Source organism: Genypterus blacodes, unplaced genomic scaffold, assembly GCF_046128005.1.
Source record: "Genypterus blacodes isolate CSIRO-AG114 ecotype Tasmania unplaced genomic scaffold, CSIRO-AGI_Gbla_v1 ptg000157l_1, whole genome shotgun sequence".
NCBI lineage: Eukaryota > Metazoa > Chordata > Actinopteri > Ophidiiformes > Ophidiidae > Genypterus > Genypterus blacodes.
In genome coordinates, this window is record NW_027466958.1 from 807,501 (window position 1) to 817,500 (window position 10,000).

General features: G+C 48.6%; 1 protein-coding gene across 1 annotated transcript in view; it reads left to right on the forward strand.

Annotated features, from left to right (window-relative positions):
- Positions 1-224: 224 nt before the first annotated feature.
- LOC143013627 (vasorin-like) overlaps positions 225-10,000 on the forward strand; it is a 21,787-nt gene continuing 12,011 nt past the window's right edge. The window contains exon 1 of the mRNA XM_076167319.1: positions 225-501. The gene's annotated coding sequence lies outside the window, so the exon portion shown is untranslated. The remainder of the gene's footprint in view (positions 502-10,000) is intronic.

The window sequence follows — 10,000 nt, forward strand, 5'->3', positions numbered from 1 at the left end:
AGTTAAATGTCATCAGTGAGAGAAGCAGGTTTCCTTCATGGGTTCTGTCCCAACGCCTCCTGTGCGTAATCTTCATTAACACGTCTCCCTCCCTCCTCTTCATCATCCGTCCTGCTGCTGTGGATGCTTTGAGTTGTGTCATATGTGTGCAGGTGCAGCCGTGGCTCGGGGGCGCGCACGGCTCTGCGCGCTCTCGCCCCGCCGGTACCTCCCACTCCCTCCCGGCTTGTCTCACTCTCAGTCTCACTCTCAGTCTGTCCTTCTGCGCGTCAATGAGCGCTATTGTCGAGAGTGTGTGAGAGTCTGACACACCGAGTCACCGAGTCCCCCCTCTCACACACCTTGTTGGCCAAACTGCGTGTGTAAGCGCCGCTGGAGCTGTTGTGAAGTCTTTTCTTTGTTTTCTGCGCGGCGAGACAAAACCCTGGAGAGTGGATACTTGGAAGTTTTGGGGGAAAGTACCAGAGCGCGTTCTGGCGGACATCGGATTGCTTCACCAAGGTAAGATCCTCTCTCTCACTTTGACTCCAGAGCCGACAGAGATCAGATCAGCGGCGCATCTCCACGCACATCTGCGCCACTCCAGGTGACGCACAAACACGGACCCAAACCGCGTCTCTGCCGGGCTCTGTGAAGTGTCGCGCTCCCGCAGAGACCCTCAGCTGCGTGTAGTTCCCTCAGTCTCAAAGAGTCCCTGGTGCTTGAGGACTTCATAAACCTGCATTCCTCCCGCGGCGCTCAGGTCCATATCTCAGGTCAGGATCTGTCGGTCAGACGCGCTCGGAGGGACACAGAGAGGAGTGTGTGTCCAGCGGAGAGAGATACAGGGGAGTGTGTCCAGCGGAGAGACACAGGAGTGTGTGTCCAGCTGAGAGACACAGGAGTGTGTCCAGCCGCGAGAGACAGAGGAGTGTGTGAGTGTGTTTGTGTGATGTGTCGGATTAAAGCTCGTTATCTTCTCTCAGCTCACTTCACATATCAGCTGATTGTCTGATGATCCCCAGTGACAGATGGAGATGAAGATGAAGATGAAGATGTCCCCATGGGGCCGCAGGCTCTTTAATGTCACAGTAATGCAAACAGAGCAAATCTTCATCCTGCACCAAGGAAAGAAAGCTGGAAAATGTGTGTGGAGCCTTCATTTATATGATTTAATATATAGATTATAGATATTCTATTTGATGTTATCTATATGTTCTCTCATGTTTTTACCACCACGTTTTATATGAACATTTAATTGAGTTTTATTTTGGCAAATCAATGAATCACATTTGAGATTTGTTTAATAAATCACAGGCCAATTAATTAATAATCAATCGTTGATGGATTGGAAGGCAATCAATTGCAATACGCAGATCAGCTGATGGCTTCAAGTCAATGATGGTCCAGTAACACTGTTGGTCACATCACATGTCAGGGACAGAGTGATGCTCTGGCCTTCACGCTGCTCTATGTGATGCCTTCACTGTCGGCTGTGTTTTACAATGAAAGGCAGCCAAAGTAATATCAGACAGAAAACAAACCCAGCATGGAGCCTGAGGATGGGAAAAGCAAAGAAAGACAAGAGACACAAAGACAGAGGGATGAACCAAAGGATGAGAGAGAGAGAGAGAGAGAGAGAGGGGGAGAGAGAGAGAGAGAGAGAGAGAGAGAGAGAGAGAGAAGGGGGGGAGAGGGGGGAGGAAAGCAAACATTCCTGACTTGGTGTCTCGGCAATTTAATTAAGGTTTTTGTGAGATGCCGCTGCGAGCACCTTGAGGTGAAAGCTTAACCCCATCTCTCCCCCTGTTTCCAGCTTGGACTAATCCCCAGGGTCAGCTAATAAGTGTTTGGGTCACGCCACCATGACAACTAAATAGGGGTGAACCCAAAGAAAAGCTCCCCAATCAAGGAGTTAATAACTCCATGAAGGAAGCTAAGAGGTACAAGGTGAAGAGGATTGAATGCTGTAGATGTAGGTGTGTGTGTGTGTGTGTGAGAGAGAGAGAGAGAGAGAGAGAGAGAGAGAGAGAGACAGAGAGAGAGAGAGAGAGATTGTCATCATCAGCCACACTAAAGACAGTGGCTGATGAAGCTCTGTTTCTTAGTAACCGTTGCTAAGAGAGGACTATTACTACTTTTTGACCTTTCTGCATTTCTTAAAGCCATCTGCATTGGGGAGCAGAAACATTGTGTCCTCCTCTTGACTTTGGCTGTTTTAGTCGTTGTGGGAAACTTTTTCCTGGTTCCACCTTTGCAGACGTGACATTTCTCCCGCTGCAGAGGCGTTTGTCTCCCCGCCTGACCTCACGCTGTCTCACTCCGCTGTCTGTCTTTCCCATCTGAGCTTTGTACCAAGGACACAGCCACGGTCTCTCACTCACGGGGGTCTGTCACTGTCTGCTTTGATTGTGACCTGATGACTGAAACTACAACGTCGTAAAACAAACTTAAGATCTCTTTCCTTATTTTACACTTGATTAGTCTGTTTATTTAAATTGAGGAATTTTATCTGATCTCTCCTCAACCATCACCCTCTACACACGCACACACACACACACACACACACACACACACACACACACACACACACACACACACACACACACACAGGGAAGTTGTATGAATGAGCTTCATCAGTAGCACTTGGATGTTAGCACGATTTTCTGTGAGTTACCCCCCACGGTGTCGCACACATCTCACCTCAGTAAAGTAAATGTCTTTGCAATATGGAAGCTTTTCTGGTCTTAAGGCCCAGAATGCAGCACCAGAACCCGGTTACAAACTTGACCTCCCTGTCGGTTGTCTCGCTGTGGTGCAGATGCAGATGTGTGTAGGTGTGGTGGGCCTCATGCAGCAGTGCTAAAGGAATGGAAAGGAGCTCACAGATGGAGCTGACGCCCTGCACAGAGCCTCTGACTGCTGATGAATCATTCTGCTGCTGAGCAAACCAGGCTGGACGTCACCAAGCCAGACTGAAAACATTGATAGTTATGTTTTAACATGAAATAAGCAGGCAGAATCTCACATGATCAGAAACTCATCTAACCCTAACCCCCGTATGAACCATGTATACGATGTGATGGGGCACCATGCTGGGTTGGACTCACCGGTGCAGACGCTCAGTGAGGCGAGGAGGCGAGGAGGCTTACAGGGTGAAATGCAGAGAGGAAGGGGCAATCAATCAATCAATCAGTCAGACGTATAGTAGATCCTTTAATCGATAATGGAAATCCTTCGAAATCCTCCTAAAACAAATCTGGCATCAATATTCAGTCAATCTCCCGTCTGTGTTACCTGACGAATGTGTCGCCATTGAAATGACGGCTGTCAGTCCCGAGTTTGGTTTCTGTTTTCTTCAACGTCAAAGTCTCACGTTACGTCTTCACAAGCGCACGTGCGGCCCGGGGGATTCTGGCCTGGGGCTAAACACGCTCAGCAGAGGAGAACCTTTACTTTCCTAAACCCCCAGGGAGAGGTTTAGGGGTTGCTTCTCCTTTACTAACCCCTGAAGCGTGTCTCTAAATACCCCTCCCCCCCCCACCTCCATCCTCGCCGCGTGTTGTATAAACACGACGGTTCAGCAGGAAGGTAAAGAGCGTGACACGTAGAGACGCCTCCTTACATTCCTCTGTGGTACCAGGAGGCACCAGGAGGATGAGATGCTTCCAAACCACTAAACCTCTGATAACCTCACGTCAACAACTCATATCCCTCAATGAGCCCAGGAAATACAAATTGTATTTGGTTATCTCTGTAGTTTGGAGAACGGCCGCTCCTCCTCCTATAAGATCTCTGATTGAACTGTAAAGACTTTAGATTCTGAACACCTAGTCTAGCTGAAGTCCTAAAATAACTCATCCCTCCTCCAACAGCAGACATACCTGCCTGAGGGCAAGGAACCGTGTGTGTGTGTGTGCATGTGTGTGTGTGTGTGTGTGTGCATGTGTGTGTGTGTTGGGGTCATGAGTGGGTTGGACCAGATTAGAGGAACCCCACCTTCCTGCCCCCTTTTCTGGACCCCTCTCTGTTTTTCCTGAGGGTGCATAGTCTGGCTCACACACACACACACACACACACACTGCGGGGCCTCACAGAGCACTTCAAAGAGCCGAGGGTTTGGACCTGTGATCTATTCTACAAGTTGAAGGCACAACAGGTAGAGACAGAAGCCTTTTGACAAACTGAAGCGATCCGGCCAGATTGCTTCAGGCGGACGTGGGCGGCGACGTCCGCGCTCGTGTGCGCCGCGACGTCGTGGAGACGTTTCAAAGTTTATTGAGCCTCACTTGCCTCGGGTGCAAGTTTAGGTGTATCTGTATGTTGCAGTCTGTCTCGCTCTCTCGCAGTGTGTGTGTGTGTATGTGTGTGTGTGTGTGTGTGTAGGTGCAGGTGTGCATGTAGTATCGTGTTCCTTGTACAGCAAGCCCCCTTGTCATACTACATGTGTATGTCACAGTACAAGCAGGGGTGGTGCTTACTTGTGTAGCTGCATAGATTTGTTGTATTACACAAGCACACAGCACAAGTACATACTGTACTCTCTCCCTCTCTTTCTCTAGCTTGTTTATACACACACACACACACACACACACACACACACACACACATACACACATAGTCCTTGGAGGCCCCGCTGCAGCTGGTAGGGGATTTAGGGGTCAAAAGTCAAAGGGGGACCGTTCACTGGATCCATCAGCTCACAGACCGCGACAAGAAACTGACAGCGAGAGAGAGAGAGAGAGAGAGAGAGAGAGAGAGAGAGAGAGAGAGAGAGAGAGAGAGATTTGTTAAAGAGTTAAATCGACATCAAAGCGCTTTAATGTAGATAATGGAGCAACGCGTCTCTGCTTCATCGCGTTTGGCCAGAAGCCAATCAGCATCCAGTGTTTCTGATCCAAACAAAGACAAACGCATCAAACCAGCAAGTCGGCGCGCGCGTCGTTCTGTCGCTCACTTGTTTATCAAAATGACAGTCGGTGATTTCAGAGGTCTCGTCAGGCGAGTGTGAAGGCGGCGGCGTGCGGAGGTCGACTGCACCAAACAGGACTGATGGACGGGTGGAGGTCGTAGCCTGGGGGTTCATGTGTACGATCGTCTGAGCTCAGAGCAGGAACGTACAAACTCTCTGACCAGCTGCACATTTTTCTCTACCTTTGGTATTTTGCTGCAGCTCGACAACAGAACAAGTCCCACAGTTTCCAGAGTCCAAATATTAAATCAGCTCCATTAAATCTCACTACATAACACAGAGCCAAACAAAGGGAGGTTCAAGAAACGGCCTCCAATTAAAACCTCAGAGGAAGTCAAGAGTGTTTGTGGATGTCAAACCGCTCGTGTCGGGGCAAAAAAGCACGAGCGGAGATTCCTGTGATGTTTGCTGTAAAACAGAAACTCAGATATTAAAATGTCTTTGAAGCTGAGATGAATTATCCTGAGTCAGACTTCAAACAATCCTGAATGTTAAGCATAAAAACGTTTTCTCAGCCGCCGAGTCACAAATGAAACTCTAATGTCGGCTGAAGATAATCCATGTCCACCAGGGGGCGCTGTGAAGGTCGGCACACAGATCTGCACTGTCATTAAAACCAGTTATGATTTTACTCAAAGTTGCGAAGAACGATATTTAGAAAATGAAAGAAAAGAAAGAAACGATGAGAGTGGAGGTGGAACATCAAGTGAGCCCAACAATGTAGTGAGGAGGAGGAGGAAGAGGAGGAGGGAAGCTTAGTGGTGGGCGGATCGATCTCCATTCACTTCTGTATTCTTGGAGTGGAACTGAAAGTGAAAGTGCTGTTATTTCCGTTTACGTCCCTGTTGATTAATTCTCATTAACAATGTTTCCATGGTTCATCACTCTGAGATTACTAACAAAGACACGCACACACACATGTGCATGGCCCTCCACCCTGGTGTGTGTGTACGTGTGGTTAACATCACACCACATGTTGCAGTCTTGATTCAGCCTAAACTGCTCCGCACTTGACTTAGCCCTTCATTCTCTGCCCACCGAGCTCGGCATGGCTGATCCGGCTCCGAGCTCTGAACGTGGCGAGCCTGCGGTGTTTATAATTCAGACATCTTGTTCACAGATGAGAACTGGAAGCCACTTCAAAGGCGCGGAAAAGAGGATCAAAAGTGACGCTGCCACAGCAGTCTGTGCGTGTGTGTTGGCGTGTGTGCGAGCACGAGCGCACGTGTGGTGAAGAGACAGACACAAAGACAGCGTGTCCACAAGGCAATAAGAAAGCTAAATAAATGACACGCTAACAAAGTGGGGAAAGTTTCCAAAGGGGGCCGTGTTTATGTCCTCACGTCTGTCTGCAAGGGCCGCCAGCTAAACGCAGACAGACGGACGAGAAGCCAAAACAAGTCGAGACTCAGCAGACTGAGGGGAAGCGAACTCATGCGACGGATCAGACGAGCGGCGGGAGAAAAGACTGATGGAGCAAATTTACAGATTTATGCAGAACAAACAGGACGATTGATGATTAAAGAAGCTGCTTCTCTCTCTCTCACTAAACTTCAGGCCTGTTAGAATGAGACAACAACCATGATTCAAGGGGACGGAAGGGTGTGTATGTGTGTGTGTGTGTGTGTGTGGGGGGGGGTCTAGCTAAATTGTTGTAATCCCTGTTGGTTGCTGATAGAGTTGAAGCGCTCAAGACAATAAATGACAATAGATTAGAAATGCACGGCGACGCCCCTGCCACAAAACAAAGCGCTCCGACTTTGCAATTAGTGGAAAGTTCAGATGTGTGAGCGACTCTGGGTCTGTTCCCTCTCCAGCTCCGGTTTGATGCCAGAACATTTGAAACGGTCACAATCAAACCTAACAGAGCGGATGTTGGAGGAAATGAGGCGGAGCTGTCTCTGACCCGTTTCAGATGCTGCGAACCCGACTGAAGCTAAGAACAAACTTCAAATGTCAACATCAGAGCGTTCCCAAGACTTTGAGTTTGAGAAACAAATGAAGGGAGTTGTTGTGTTTAGGAAGGAAGCAACACTTTTCACATCACCAACACACACACACACACACACACACACACACACACACACACACACACACACACACCGATGCTGGCCAAACACTCGCCTCGTTCTGCATGTTTCTAACCGTGTGACATGCAGATGTGAACGCGCAATCAAAAGCTTCCACAGCCGTTGAGCAGCAGTGTTTGCCTCACATTTCTGTAGGCGACAAGTCGAGTTTGTTCTCCTTCACTCCTCCCTATAAACAGGAGGGAAAACACCAATAAAGTGTAAGACCTCCCCTGTAAAGCAGCGTTCTTTATGCCATCAGTAGAAAATCCAATGTAGGTCAATTGTGGCGTCAATGGGAGTGTGTAGCCACATGCGGGCGTGTGTGCGTGTGTGTACACACTCCATCCTCACACAAACACATCACTCGCCCCCAATTCCCTCTCCAAACATCCCGCAGGCCTCCGGGCGCTTTGCAGAGCGGCGTGCGGACGCCTGGCCTCCAGCCGAGCGTGTCTCCTCCTCCTCCTCCTCCTGTCTCAGCCCACAGCGCTCTGACTGGCAGGCACGTCACTCAATCGCAGCTAAATCCAACTTGGCGTGTGTGCACAGGCAAAATTAGGGGTTGGTGACCAAAATGGGAATGCAGTGCAGTTATTTCACAAATGGTAACGGAGTCGTGTGATTGGTTTCCGTGCACATACTTGTTTTCGGTTTGACTCCAGAGCTACTTCCTGTTCCATCTTGGCTCCTCCTGCAGTGAATCGCAGCTTTTCAAATCCGTCTGACACACATGAGTTTCAATTCAAACTTTTTAATGAACAAGAAACAAGAGAAAATGTGATTCAGATGCATCACATTGACAATCAAAGAGCTGGATGAGTCCAAATGGGTTCAGGGTTCTGGGCTCATTGTTTACATTTAGATCAGTGAATTAGTTTTGGGGGAAACAAGCTAGATATGAACAAATGAGGTGTTTTGCACATGTTATGAGTCAAATGAACAGAAGGTCTGGATCTGTCCCATCAGGATTCGTTGTTGTTGTTGTTGTCGTTGAGTTTTGCCTGCTGACAGTCAGACACACACACCAGTGAACACACAGCCTCCCTGTTTGATGTCATGGTGTAAACTTGGAGCAAACGTTCCCGAGGAGCTCTGAACTTCACCACCAGGAGTTCACAAATCTGATCTTTCCCGTCTGTGTGTGTGTGTGTGTGTAAAACGCAGCCTTTGTCTCTGGGTCACGAACCCGTCGAGGTCACCGGCTTCACCCAGCCAAACAAACACACACGCTCCTCAGTTTCCCCCTAATTGATTCCCTTTCCAGCAGAGGCAAGACGAATGAGTGTGTGTGTGTGTGTGTGTGTGTGTGTGTGTGTGTGTGTGTGTGTGTGTGTGTGTGTGTGTGTGTGTGCATATACTTTATGGGATCTGGCAGTGGTTTAAGTAAATAGATGAGTGACAAAGTAAACACCCCCCCCCCCCCCCCCCACTCCCTCACACACACACACACACACACACACACACACACACACACACGTGCCCACACACAACAACATCCTTCTTCACTCTCGCGCCTGTGAAGCCGAACATTTAGCAAATATTTAGGATTTATCTGAGTAAATTGTTTTGTGATCCCAATTTTCTTATTTCCCAGTTATAATCCAATTATGTAATTGTGTGTGTGTGTGTGTGTGTGTGTGTGTGTGTGTGTGTGTCCTCTCACCAGCAGTAAATCCCTCTACACTCTGTGACCCAACACTGAGGTAATGAGGTGATCCAGCAGCAGGAGATGGTTGGCAGAGGTTTTTCAGCCTGTTTCCCAATGTGTGTGTGTGTGTGTGTGTGTGTGTGTGTGTGTGTGTGTATGTGTGTGTGTGTGTGTGTACATGCATGCGTCTCTAATAAGTACCGTGTGGGCTGCAGTTGTGGCTCTCTAGTGCAGAGCCCTATTTGCACGGGCCTCACATCCTCTGATTTCTGATAAAAGCGGCGACTGTTTGCCGATTCTGACGGCCACGCCTGTAAATCTGCAGCACTAATTACTTAGCAGGTTTGGGTGAAAACAGAGATCCCGTGATGACAGTGAGAGCCACGCGAACCAAATCCTGCTCCTGCCCGGAAAGAGGAGGCAGCAGTGGAATGTGGAAGGAGACGTTTAACACGGAATCAGACACATAGCAGAGCAGACATCAGGACGTGTGCAGGATGTGGAGATACAGATGTGAGATGTGTGTTTAGGTTGTTGCTCCTTACAGCAGCAGGGCAGGGGGGGGAACTGTGACGGGACGTTTTCACAGTGGAAGCTTGGGATATGTAATAAATGAATGTACTGGGTGTGGATATGTATTATGTATACACACACACACACACACACACGTGCTGGTGCATACCTGGCTCTCCTGTTTGTTTGTTAATCTACAGATAAGCTGCGGTGCTGCAGTCTGTCTAGACTTGTATAAGTGGAGAAGAAGTGTGTGTCCCCTCCCCTGCCCCCCTCCCCCGTCCCTCCTCGTCCTGTCTGTACCTTGCTTGAGGCCCAGTTTAGGTTACTTGACAGCTGGGTTAACGAGAATGAAGGGGCCCCCTGCCGGGCAAAAGGCCCACAGGTGAACATCAGTCAGGGATCAGGCCTGATGAATGAGGAGAAGATGGAAACAGTGGAAATTTAACAAAATACACAACTTCAGCTTGTTTTTCCTGCACTCCTCTCCTCAGCTCAGTCTTCGTCGCAGCAACGGCAGAAAGAAAGTAACCTTTAACCTTAGCAGTAAGACAATAACAAGAGTTTGGATTCTAGTCGCAAGTTTAGACTCTGAGTCACTCGATTCACAACCATTTGATTTCTTGATAAACAAAGTCACGTTTATGTGCATGAGGTCATCCATCCAGACACCTCAGACCTGCAGAACAAGTCCCACCTCGGAGAAACGGGACACTTTCATTGCACAATAATACTTTTGGCATTAAACTGCAGCTCTTTATTGCAAACTGGCTGCACTTGTTGCTTCCTCTGGCTTCATTACTTCAGGCTACCTGA